General features: G+C 35.3%; 1 non-coding gene across 1 annotated transcript; it reads left to right on the plus strand.

Annotated features, from left to right (window-relative positions):
• The first annotated feature begins 4,087 nt into the window (after positions 1–4,087).
• On the plus strand, positions 4,088–4,194 carry LOC128292503 (small nucleolar RNA R71). Its single transcript, XR_008282488.1, has one exon. It is a non-coding gene; the product is annotated as a small nucleolar RNA R71 (small nucleolar RNA).
• Positions 4,195–14,509: the final 10,315 nt, after the last annotated feature.

Here is a 14,509-nt window from a genome sequence, read left to right on the forward strand (position 1 = left end):
GATAGGGTTCGCGGTGCTACCTACCTTAAACTCAACGAACTAAATAAAACTAAATCGTGAAATCTCAAACAATTTAAAAGCTTCTCTTTTCACAAGCAATCTATCTCGTATACGGGCTTATAAGGCCCAAAACATAGATCCGGGGTGATTCGGAACCCAACCAGGACCTTATGAAAAACTTAAAAAATTTCATGCATCAAGGATCAAGCACAAGCACACACCCGTGCCCTATAACTGTGTCCTTCACACGGTCGAGACACACGGCCGTGTCTATTACCCATGTACCACTAGCATGCATACTGACTTTATGACACAGCATGGGCACACACCCGTGTGGCCCGCCCGTGTACTAAAATGTCTTTAAAATTTTAAGTGCAGGGGACGAACGGCCATGACACACACCCATAGGTGTGAGCCGTGTGTCACACACGCCCGTGTGTCTTACCTGTGTGGACAAACTAGGCTATTTCCCAAGCCATTTTGTTACCCATCTTGCACAACCTACACAAGATCATGTCAATATACAAATTTCATCACAATGGACACCAATTTTTCCATAGAAAGAACATTATATGCATTTATCAAAATGAATAATAGCCATTATTCTAGACTTAATACAAAATGAAGGGCTTTTGACTTAAGCCAAAATACATGAATGATTCTCTCAATACAACATCCTAGTCTAGCCCTATACAAGCCACCTTCAAAAATATAAATCAAACTATATCGAGTGCTACAGCTGATAGTGTGATCGATATCTCTGACTTTATGGGATCCTTAAGCTAGCCTGGTGACACTGAAATAAGAGGAAAGGGAAAGGGGGTAAGCATAAAGCTTAGTAAGTTGCATATAAATAAATATACAACAACAATCTCACCATTTACCATTATGCTTATAACTCCAAGGTAACCATAACTTAACTTACTCATTATCATCTACTCGAGACTCATTTTCTAAATTAAGCTCGTTACTCATGCTTATCATATAGGTACCATGATTATCCTTTCTTTATCAAATTGAACTATAACTTTCACCACTGAACCGTTTGGAATTCTACTGGATATTCTATGAACCTTCAACATGGGATATATTGTCGATGCCATGTGCCAGACATGGTCTTACACTGGCTCTCATATATGCGTGCTGATGCATGTCCCAGACATGTCTTACACTATTACAACTCTTAGTCGATGCGTGTCCCAGACACGTCTTACACTGGCTATCTCTGTTGAGGCCGATGCCTGTCCCAGACATGTCTTACTCTGGCACTCATCTCTGTGCCGATGCCATGTCTCAAACATGGTCTTACACTGGCTCTCATTTATGTGTGCTGATGCATGTCCCAAACATGTCTTACACTAGCACAACGCTTAGCCGATGTGTGTCCCAGACACGTCTTACACTGTCTATCTCTGTTGAGGCCGATGCATGTCCCAGACATGTCTTACTCTGGCACACAAATCACCCAATGTCTTGGCACGAATACCCAGTTCATATCCTAAGGTTTCAACGGGATATTTCTACTATCTCAAATCTTACAAGGCATTCTCAATTTATAATTTAACAACTCGTACAATATCAATTTAATGACAATATGAATACAAGTATTAACAGTGTAATTGTATTATTTACATATAACTTACCTCAGATTGCAAAAAGTGTTTGACTAGACAGCTTAATCGGATTGCTTGGCTTCGCCTCGATCTAGGCTCGGTCTTGGAAAATCTTGATCCATACTAAAAATATACATCCTTTTAGTCACTAAACACAATTAAGAATTCATAAATTCACAACTTTGGTAAAATGACCATTTTGCCCCTAGGCCTTAGCAAAATGACCATTTTACCCCTATGCCCAAAAATCATTTTTTATCGAATTTCTTCGTATTTCAAGCCTAGCTAAACTATTTTTACTACTAGAGCAATCCCAAATTCTCATTATTTCACACACTAACCACCTATTTTGCAACCTATGCAAAATAGTCCTTTTAAGTGTTTTCATGCTAACACCTTTCACAGAAGTTGTTTATAACACAACTAGGACTCATATTCATCCATAAAAACTCAAAAAATATCACGAATCCTTTCACAGAAACTCCTTAAACTTTCAATCATTATGCAAAATAGACCCCTCATTTGAAAAAGCATACTAAAAATGTAAAAATCATCAAGAAAATCATCAAAATCGCTTACATTATGAGAGGAATAAGTTTCTGTAAGTTTTCAACTTTCAAAACTCCATTTGTGCTGATATTTTCGATGGAGAAGGAAGATGAAGAAGAAGGAAATGATAGCTAGGCTTTTAGGCATTATTTTATCACCAAATCATAACATCATCCACCTAATACTTTGACTATTTGTTTAAAATCTATCACATGGCTGGCCAACACTATTAAATGGGTGTAATTGCCCTTTAAAAGCCCTTAATTTGGATTCTCTATCTATTTAACACATTTGGGTACTAAAATGTAACTTTTTCCTTTTATGCGATTTAGTCCTTTTTTGCAATCGGGCTTGAAAACATTAAAATTAACTCACCAAATTTTTCATGCACTAATAATATCATACTATAACCTCATAGAAATTAATAAATAATAAAAATAATAATTTTTCTATCTTCAGATCCGTGGTCCCGAGACCGCTGTTCCAATTAGGCCCTAAATCGGGTTGTTACAATTGGCACCTCTTTATCTGCTTCAAATCCAGAATAACAAAACCAGCGGTAAAAATAAATTTGTCTACACGTACCAATACATCCTCGATTTCTTCTTTTAGATGTGATAAGGATCAATCTGCTAATTGAAGTGTAACCATAGTATGTCTAACTTCTCCTATCCCCAATTTTCTACCTATGGACATGGGCATCAAGTTGATACTCGCACTGAAATCGCATAGTGCCTTACCACAATAACTTGCTACAATGTTACAAAGTATGGTAAAACATCTAGGATCTTTCTACTTTGAGGGTAGTTTGTCTTGAAGATACGCACTACATTCCTTTGTTAAGGCTAACGTCTCAAATTCTCCAAGTCTTCGTTTCTTGGACTGGATATCATTCATGAATTTGATGTAATTTAGTAGTTTTTCAAGTGCTTCTACCAACGAAATGTTGATATGAAGTTGCTTGAGTACATCTAAAAACTTATTGAACAAGACTTCTTATTTTTGCTTTTGAAGTATTTAAGGGTAGGGTGGTGAAGGTATCTTTCCTGGAACTGGTTGATTCGTCTTTTGTGGCAATTCTTCATCTAACGAAGTTGTTAGTTTATCAGAATTGACTAGATCAGAAGATACCTTATTAGATTTTACAGATTCTGGTACCTTAATGTCAATGCTTTACAATACTCATTCCTCAGATTTCTTGGATTCTACGTATCACTAAGCAAAATAGCTTGTGGATGGTTTCTAAGTTCAATGGCAAGCTGGCCCATTTGGTTTTCCAGGTTTTTTAATGTGGCTGCTTGGCTTTGGACTAAGGCATCGTTTTTGGCTATATATGCATTCAACAAGTTTTCTAAGCCATTGGAAGTTTCAGCTTGAGGTTGTTTCTGAACTTGTTAGGTAAAAACAGGTGGCTCGGTCGGTCTAGGTTAGGCATAAGTGTTACTGGGTCCAACCTGTTACTCCAAGAGAAATTAGGGTGGTTTCACCAAGATAGGTTATAAAAATTGGATTGCAGTCCTTACCTTCCTCGATGCTGGTTATGATTACCCATGTAATATACGGATTCTAGGTTTGATGGATATTCTTTGAACAAATGTCCTTCCCTACAATAAACATAGGCTATATTTTCAAACTGTTAGGTGGCTAAGCTACAAAACTATTAAACCCATTAGTGGTAAAATTTTTAAGCATTGAGGAAATTAAAGATACTTGAAATGCAAGTGAAGTGAGAGCGTCCACTTCATGTACTCCAGTGACTCGTCTTCCTGACACTGTTCAATTGGTTGGTCATTGATAATTGCTACTAGCAATCCTCTCAATGATTTCATAGGCCTCATTATACGACTTAGAAAGGACAGAAGCATCCACTACCATCCTTGTGTGAGCATTGAGACCATTATAGAACCTCTCAAGTTGGGTGCAAGGATTCCTGATGAGGGCACTTCCGTAATAATTATTTGTAGCTTTCTCATGCCTTATATAAGGACTCATCAACCGTTTGTTGGAAAGTAGTGATCTCGTTCCTTAACTTAGCATTCTTGCTAGGCAGGAAATACTTCATGAGGAATCTTTCTGCTAACTCTTGCTATGTGGAAATGAAATTTGGTAGTAATGAATTCAACCAGGCTCGAGCTTTGTCCTTTAGTGAATATGGGAATAGTTTTAGTCGTAGTGTATCTTCGGGTACTCCACCTAACTTGAAAGAATCGGTCACCTCTATAAACAGTCTTAAGTGAAGCTGAAGATCTTCGGTAGGCATTCCACTGAATTAGCCTACTATTTAAAGCATCTGGAACATGACTACCTTTAGCTCGAATTATTATGCCTTAATGTCGGGTCTTCTAATACCCGGATTAAGATCATAAAACATTGGCACATCATACTGTCTTAGAGCTCTATCCCTAACATCAGCAATAATGATAGGATTTTGAGCAGGGTTTGTTCTATTTCCTTGATTCAGGTTTTCATAGTTCATCTCTTCGGTCCTTCTCTAACTTGCTTGTCTTCTTCGTTGTCGAAAAGTTCTTTCAATCTCAGGGACTATGGGAGTACATCGATAATTCAATCAATACTCATAAACACCTAAAACAACACAGAAAAAATTAATTAAGTTAAAATTGAACAGAAAAGTAAACCAAAATGCAAATTCAAAAATAACGACTTTTAAAAACAATCCCCGGCAATGGCACCAAAAACTTGGAACGATGAAAATGTACAAGTGTACACAATCGTAATAAGTAATAAAATGACAAGTAAATATCGAGTTATCGTGCCCACAGGGACTGTGAAAAGAATTATTTATGAATGCAATTAAAAACACTTTGGTGAAGAAAAATATTTTGATTTTGAGAAAGTGATTAAAAAATAAAATTTAACTAAGTAAAATAAAATAAAAATAAAAGTTCCAATGCACGATTTCAAAAGATCATTTTAATCAAGATGACATAATTGTGTTAGATTAATTACATTTCTTAACTTAGAATTACTAAACTCATGTTCATGTTGTTACGAATAAATTCACGGCATCTCAGTAATTTCCTACCTACTTTGCTCATACATACTTATTAAATTAACTAATCTCTTGAACATTTTCCAATGCCAATTCAAACAATTAATCAATCTTCATAAGCGCGTAAAAGATTAAGTGAGGTAACAATGTATTCCTACCTTAAAACAGTTTAATCACAATAATCTTTCAAGTTATGCAAGGCTAATATACCATCTAACACTGTCACTAATTTAACTGTCAACTACCTTAGAAGATTAAACATGCAATGATTAAGTTGTAACACCCTTAACCCATATCTGTCGTCGGAACAGGGTTACGGGGCATTATCAAAATATACAGATCAAATACATACATTTTATATTATTTAACATTCATGTCAAATATTATTCATAAAGTCCCTTATATAAGCCATCGAGGCCAAAATATACATCAGAAACAAGTCGGGACTATTGGGTACTCAAACAATATTTCGTAAAATCTCAAAATTTTTCCAAGGTGCAGGAGACACGCCCGTGTGGTCAGGTCGTGTGAGCCATGCCCAAGTTTCAGGCCATGTGGGCATTTGAAATAGGGCACATGGTCGTGTCTCAACCTATGGTAGTACCCGTATAACTCTCTGACTTGGGTCACATACCAAGTCACACACCAGTGTGCTAGGTTGTGTGAACATAAAAATTTGCATTAACTAGGTGCAAGTGTCACACAGCCAAGCCACACACCCATGTGCTAGGCCGTGTGATAAATTCTGAGCATTCTGTTTTGAAATTTTAAAGATGCAAGGGACACACAACCAAATCACACGTCCATGTGCTAGGCCATGTGTCACACGCGGCTAAGACACATACCCGTGTCTCTACTTGTATGGACAAAATAAGGCTATTTCTAAGCCATATTTCTGACTCGAATTTTCCTTCTACCTACATAAACACTTAAACATATTCTCAAGCCAATACTAGACTTTCAAATCCATTCAAAATCAAGTCTTATACATGATATAATACCTTTTATAACCAAGTACACAAACTTACCTAACTTACCAAATTCACATATACGCATATTTTACCAAATATGCTAACTCAATTTAATCATTAATATACCAATATGATTCTATCAATCAACCATTTCAAACACATATCAAACATGATATAGCCTCTTATATTCACATCAAAACATGTCTATCACAAGTCATTCCAATGGCTAGTTACAACCAAAACATTTATATGCTAACATTGGCCAAGTTAACCTATACATGCCATTATAACCAAAGTTGATTTACTAAATATACCGAGATGAGCCGATGGATAGTGTGATGATATCTCTGCCAAGCTTCCAACCTAATGAGCTTCCAAATTACTATAGAAAAGAGGAAAATAAAACAAAGTAAGCATATTATGCTTAGTAAGTTCGAATAATGGGAAATTAACTTACCATTCTTTACATTTAAAGTAAGCAAGCAAAATTCATCCAAGGAAATTTGACAATTTTCCTAAACACATATAACTTCAAGAAACATGTTAATTATGTACTTCATGTGAATATCAAGAAACAAGGATGAGCTCATCACGTAAAATTTTTCATATACATATGTTTTTCACATCATATATTCATATAACATATACATTTCCATAATAATTCATCTCAAATTCAGATTATTCCATATCGAAATTTTTCCCGTTGAATTTATTTGAAATATCGATGGATACACGGTAGTACACTTGAAGTGTACAAAATTGTAATCTGTCAATTCATATTCAGGAATGCTCATACGAGCACATAAATGGGAAGCTCTCTCTCGAGCCATTTAATAGGAAGCTCATGTTAGCTATATAACGGGAAGCTCATAAGAGCCATATTCAGGAAGCTCATGCGAGCCAATAACGGGTAGCTCTGAAGAGCCATTAATCAAGAAGCTCTGTATAGCCTTATATCGGGAAGTTCAAGTGAGCCATATTGGGAAGCTTCGGAGAGCCATTAATCAGGAAGCTCACAAAGAGCCTTTAATCGAGAAGCTCCAAGGAGCCATATATCAGGACGCTCATAAGAGCTGCAGTGTGTCCAAAACACATGTAGGATCACAATCGATCAGGATGCTCCAAAGAGCTATTAACGGGTAGCTCACAAGAACCATATAATGGTAAGCTCGAGAGACCTAATAACGAGACGCTCTTTCGAGCTATGGTGTGTCCGCAACATATGCAGGACCATAACCAATTCTGGAACCCTGTATCCATCGATATTTCATCTATTGAAACGGAACGTAACATTTATCGAGCTTTGTCGGATATTTAATCAATTTCATATAATTAGCAATTACACAATTCCAATATATAACATTCAATTAAAACATATAAATATACACAATTTAGTTACATGAACTTGGCTTGATAAGTGTTCGTGAATTGTAATCTACTAATCCGATACTTTTTCTTTTCCTCGATCCAATACCGTATTTGGTCTATCCGAATCTATATGAGTAAATTTAGCTCAATTTAATACAATTCATACTCAATTCAATCCAATTCACATATTAGGCAAAATTAATATTTTTCCCATATACTTTTATTTAATTACAATTTCATCCCTAGGCTCGGAAAATGAAATTCATGCAATTTAATCCTTATTCCAAGCCTAGCCGAGTTTTACATGCAACATTAACAGCCCATGTATTTCATAAAATTTAGAATTTTTCCATGAATTTTACATCTTTACAATTTAGTCCCTAAATCACAATTTCATCAAAATTCACTTTACAAAAGTTGTTTATCTATCAACAACCTTTCATTTTTTTACCATAAAATTTCATAATTCAACTATATTCATCCATGGAAAAATCCTAACACTTTGATAACTTTACAAATTAATCCTCGAGATAGCTAGGTTAAGCTATTACGATATTGGAAATATGAAAATTATTAAAAACGGGACAAGAAAACATACTTAATTAAGCTAAATAAGTTTTCTCAAAACTCAAATTCCATGGCTAGGGTTTCCATCTTTTTATTTAGGAAAGATGATGAAATATGGTGATATTTTAGTATTTAATTAATTTATCATCTTTATTTTGTCATCTTTCCAATTTAATCCTTTTCTTTTCTGAAATTTCCATGGATGAATCATCACACTTATCTACTAACTCATCTTAATGGTCTATTTTCCATATGAGGACCTCCAATTTTTAATTCCATAGCTATTTGATCCCTTTAGCTACTAAAACTCAACTTTTGCATTTCATTCAATTTGGTCCTTTTATCAATTAAACATGTAATTGCTAAAATTTTTCTTAACAAAATTTTTATACGATATTCCTATCATATGGTAGACCATGAAATAATGTTAAAATAATTTTTCTTATGGACTCGAATTTGTGGTCCCGAAACCACTATTTCTATTTCACTGGAAACGGACCGTTACATAAGTATTGTGTCAATTAATGACAATTTCAACACGATTAAATAATTAATTCATTAGTTACCTTACAATTATAATGAAAGAATAACTTAATCATGATTTTACTTAATCAAACAACTTACCAAGGCCTATAACAACACAAACACAATTTTAATAACTTAAGTGGACGAAAAGCAATCAACCTATCACGAATTAAATTTCAGTCATATTAATTAAATTAAACATATCAACATAACAAGTATTCATAGATGTGTTCATAACCACAACAATAAAAATTAAAGGATAGGGAACTAGAATCAAATCGTTGTTTCTCCGAGGCTTGACTAGTTTGCTCCACTTCTCCTTCTCTGTTTGTTCTTATTGAACCGAGGCTTCTACGAGCACTTGAATGCTACTTCCAATGGTGATTGAAAGGCTTTTTTCTAAGAGGGAAAATCAGCAAGGGAATGGAAAGGAAAAAGAAAAACAAAGGAAGGGGATTTGAAGAGAGAAAGTGAGAAAGAAGTGAAGAATGAAAAGATGAGAGGTGTGTTTGAAATGAGCAGCCAATGGGGGCATTTATAGGTTGAGAAGGCTGCTAAAAATATCAAAAATCATCAGCTATAGACTCCCCCCATGGCCGGCCATACATATGGCAAGTTTGAAGCTTTCAAACTTGCTAAATTTAGCTAAGGGCAAATCTACGAAGGCTTGAATAGTAGAGGGGTTTGAATGCAATTTAAGGAACCTTAAAGGGCTATTTTGCAAGCCAAATAATCAGGTAAATAAGTTGATTGGGTCAGCATGTTGGATGGGTTTGGGCAGCCCAGATGCTCAATTGGATCAGTCTCTCGGTTTGGCACAATTAGGCCTCTTTTTATAAATAATTAATAATAATTATTTAACCCAAAATAAATTAGATTATAATTAAAATTAATTGTATTATGAATTAATATTCGTAATTTGGACCGTCTTAAGCTGAAAAATTAGTTTGTCTCAATGCTTCAAAAATCGTTTCTCGGTTTTGCGCTTCTAGTAGTATCTGTCGAGCCAATTTTCACCTTTTGTGTGAATTTGTTGAAAATAAATCAAAATTAATCAAAAGTTATTATAAAATTAATTAAAATTCAACATGTTAATAATTTAAGTACAATTTAATTATTTTATAATTATTATATATTTTTGACAAGAATTACTACGAAATTGCATGAATTTGAGTTAAAAAGGGCATGAAAAAAGTGTGTACATGTTTCCAGTGACTGGAAGATCTATTATTGATAATGTGTTGGTGACGCAAGAAGTGGTCCATTCAATAAGATGAGATAGAAGGAGACCTCAGTGGATGGCCATTAAAGTAGATATTAAAAAAGCATATGATCGAATCAGATGGGACTTTTTTGTGGAAACTTTGAGGTACGTAGGTTTACCGATTCAATTAATTTTTGTGATTATGAATATTATTACGGGTTCATCCATGTAGATATCTTGGAATGGTGAGTATAAGAGCGAATTCAACCATCAAGAGGGGTTAAACAAGGTGTTCCCTTATCACAATATCTTTTTGTTCTCAGCATGAAAAGGCTTGGACACTGTATTAAACAAGCTACTGAAAATGGAATGTGGAAGGCGATACGGTTATCAAAGGATGGACTGAGTATTTCACACCTCTTCTTTGCAGACGACTTAGTTTTGTTTTGTAAGGCAGACATACATCAAACCAACATGGTGAATGAAATTGATGCTCGAGACATAAAGTAAACAAATCCAAATCTAAATCCCAATTTTTCTTTTTGACAGTAGTGGAAAATGCGTTGGCAACCTAAATAACTAACAAACTTGGGATAGAGCGAGTTGAGGATTTAGGGAGATATCTTGGAGTACCTTGTTCCATAAGCGTGTTACCAACTCAATATACTCATTCATAATTGAAAAAGTCTAGAAAAGGTAGAGTGGTTGGAATGCAAAGTTGTTATCTCTAGCTGGCCAAGTGACTTTAGCTAAATTAGTGCTTTTTACTGTAACACCCCTTACCCGTATTCGACGCCGGAACAGGGAATGAGGGATTATCAGACTTATCACATAAACTTTCATACAATTCTGAGGCTTTAATTTGTGTCCAATTTAAAAACCATTCATATTCAATCCCAATGTCCCTATTTCAAGCTTACGAGGCCCAAAACATGCTTTGGAAGTGGTTCAGGACTAAACTGATAACTTTAATAAAATTTACCAAACTTAGGAAATTTTTCACTAAATAGGGGTCACATGCTCGTGTGGATAAGGGATACACTCGTGTGGGCAGGCCGTGTGGTCACACACGCCCGTGCCCCGACCCCGTGTAACTCTCTGTTTGTCACTCAAGAACAAAGTGAAGACACATAGCCAAGTCACACGCCCATGTGCTAAGCCGTATGGTCGATTTAAAATTTATGATTTTTCATAAAATAAGTGCAAACTTCACATGCCAAGGACACACACTCATGCCTGAGGCTATGTCATCCACACGGCTGAGACACAAGCCTGTGTCTTTGCCCTTATGCTCAATTCTGAGTATTCTATTTTGCAAATTTAGGGTGCAGTCGACACATGGCCTAAGCACATGCCCTTGGGGAAAATCGTGTGTCACACACGGCCTAGGAACATGCCCGTGTGCCTACTAGTGTGGACAAAAATAAGGTTATTTACAAAGCCATTTTGCCACCCTTTGTTGCACACACCTACACAACTCAGCATAGCACCAATCCAAACATTTATAAACAACCAAGACATCAACACATCATTCACATGCTACCATCTATCATACACAAACATCACATATTTATCAATTCAAAACAAGTAAAATCCCACATCCATGGAAGACATCATCATATAAATTGCTTATACCAATAGTAGCCAATTTCAAGTGGCCTTATACAAAATGAACTTTCAACCAATATAAGCCAAGACATTTGGCCAAATCCATTATGACATATAACAAAATGACCAAGTTCCCTATACATGCCATAAATCAAAATGTTGAAATCATTTGTACCAAAATAATTGTTGATAGTGTGAGTGGATCTCCGACGATCTCCAATTCTCGAGCTAGCTTGGTGACACTATAAAACAAGAGAAAGGAAAGGGGAGTAAGCTTTATAGCTTAGTAAGTTCCTATGCATCATAACCATACATTTAACATATAATTAGCATGATAAAAATTAACATGAATGATACTAAAATCTTTAGTCTTAACTTACTCAATCATAACCTTACCAAGGGTTCATCACATATCGAGCTCATTACGTATGAGTTTTATGTACATACCTGTACCAACTCGTAACATACCATAGCCTTTCACAACTTGAAATTTCCCGTTAAACACTCAGAATATTAATAGATAATCGGGAATCTTGCACATAAGTGTCATACATGTAGCCAAAGGTACCTCACATCTCATAATACATATAGGCTGGTTATCGAGCTACTCACTCAGGGGCCTGCTCACACAAGTTTCCAGTCAAGACGTAGCTACACAGTGCTGCTAACACAAGCTGCTAGGTGTCAGCAACACATGCTGGACTACCCAACCACTGGTAGGATGTACAAGACCAACACCTGGATCACCTAAACACATGGGTTCCTAGTGACATGTCACCCGTATCCTATTCTATTCCTAAGGCTCAAGCGGGAATTCTCGCTTATCGAAACTTTGCCGAATACGTCCAAAGATTCAATCACAATTCATACAATATTAAATCATTTAAAACATAAATATAACAATGCATTATTTACATACAACTTACCTCGGTACAAAAATAATGAAATTTGACCTAATCGTCAAACACTTTATTTTTTCTCTGGTCTAGGTCCGAACCTCGTTTTTCTTGATCTATAATAACAAATTTAACTTATTTAATACTCACATTATTCAATTTATCCCAATAATCATATTATGGAAAATTTACATTTTTGCCCCTAATGTTTCACTTTTTTTACAATTTAGTCCCTAGGCTCGTAAATTGAAATGTATTCAACTCCCTCAAAACCCAAGCTTATCTGAACCATTTTCATACTTATACCAGCCCACATTTAACATTTAATCACACTTTTACTACTTATTTTATAACTTTTACAAATAAGTCCTTTTTGACATTTTTACCAAAAATCACTTAGCAAAAGTTGTTTATCTTACAACTAACATACATTTTCTACCATTAGACATCAAAATACACAAATATTAAACATGGGTAAAATTTAAACTTCATCTTTCTTTCAAATTAGTCCTTGAATAAGCTAGATTAGGTTGCAAGGATCTCAAAAACATGAAAATCATTAAAAACAGGGCTAGAACGGACTTACAATCGAGCTTGAAAGCTTGAAAAACCCTAGCTATGTCTTCTTGAAATTTTATAAAAACTTGAAACCTCTAGCTTTTAGATTACACATTTTGCACCTATTGCAATTTAGTCCAATTAGTCAAATTGGACACCCTATCGATAAAATTTCTTAACGAAAATTTTACGCAATCAATCAATCATACTGTAGACCTCAAAGAAATAATAAAATTAAAATTTTGAATTCGAATTTGTGGTCCCAAAATCACTATTTTGATTTGACCCTAAAACAAGTTATTACATTTACTATTCCAAGTTATTTTATGTAGTCAGCTCTCATACCAAAAGGGGTGTGTTTGGAAATTGAAAAGCTAATAAAGAAGTTTGTATAGGGCAACTATGAGGAACGAACAGAAGATCTTCTTAGTGAGTTGGGACAAGTGTTGTATGGCAATGGATAAAGGAGGTATTGGATTTAGGCATATACATAGCCAAAACAAAGATTTGTTGATGAAATTGGGAGTTAATTTCATTAACAACATGAAGTCTTTATGAGTGAAGGTTTTACGATCAAAATATAAGCTAGCTTAACATATACTAGAGAATATACCTTTTAGTAGCTGCAACTATATTTGGTGGTCACTAAAGAGCATTTGGAAGGACATACAGAGGAATATGGCTTGGAAGGTAGTAACTGGTCGAGAGGTAAAATTCTAGACAAATGTCTAGTTTAGGGACTTGGGTCCATTAAGCGAGTATTGCACTGTACTGCAACCAACATTTCTGAATGCTACGGCCTACACGATGGTGACACTAGAAGGCGATTGGAATTGGTCATGTTTTATTGGTGAATTACCTCACCATATTATTCATTTGCTGGTCAAATCTTGTCCACACTTGGAAAGAGAAGGAAGAGGTATTTGCTATTGGAAAGCGACTAAATTAGGGAGTTACACAGTAGTAGAGGGTTATAAAACTTTTAATCAAAATTCTTGGATGGGGGTGGACGCAAAATGGAAAATGATTTGGAGAGTAAATATGCCACAGCGAATAAGGCAATTCTTATGGTTATGCATCTCCGGTAGAGTGTTGACTAATGAAGAAAGATGCCAAAGGAGATTATCCGATGATAAATCCTGTTATATGTGTGGCCATGTGTTAGAAAGTATTGAACATGCTCTAAGAACTTATCCATTAGCGCAAGTAGCTTGGAAAAGGTTAGTTCCGGATAGTCTGTCTAATGTTTTCTTTATTCTTGATTTCGAACATTGGTTAGTAGTTAACATCAAGAATGATGATAATTTGTTAGTTAAGGGGTAAGGTGGGAAATGATGTTCTTTAATGTAGTTTGGAGGTTATGGAAAGGTAGGAACTTGGAAATTTTTGCTAATCAACATCTGAGTGCTAATGATATTGTCATGACTAGTTGGTCTTGGGCTATGATGTCAATGAAAATAGGGGCGACTATGTAGGAAAAAATTTCTATTTGTTAGGAAAAACCTCCGATTGGGTTGGTTAAATTGCATTTGGATGGTGGAGTTTATGTTAATTCTAGTAATGCCACGACTGGGGTTTGGTAAGAGGTCCTAAGGGGGATTGGGTATTTGGTTATGGTCGTAACTTAGGATTGAGCTCAG

This window comes from Gossypium arboreum, chromosome 4, assembly GCF_025698485.1.
Source record: "Gossypium arboreum isolate Shixiya-1 chromosome 4, ASM2569848v2, whole genome shotgun sequence".
Taxonomy (NCBI): Eukaryota; Viridiplantae; Streptophyta; class Magnoliopsida; order Malvales; family Malvaceae; genus Gossypium; species Gossypium arboreum.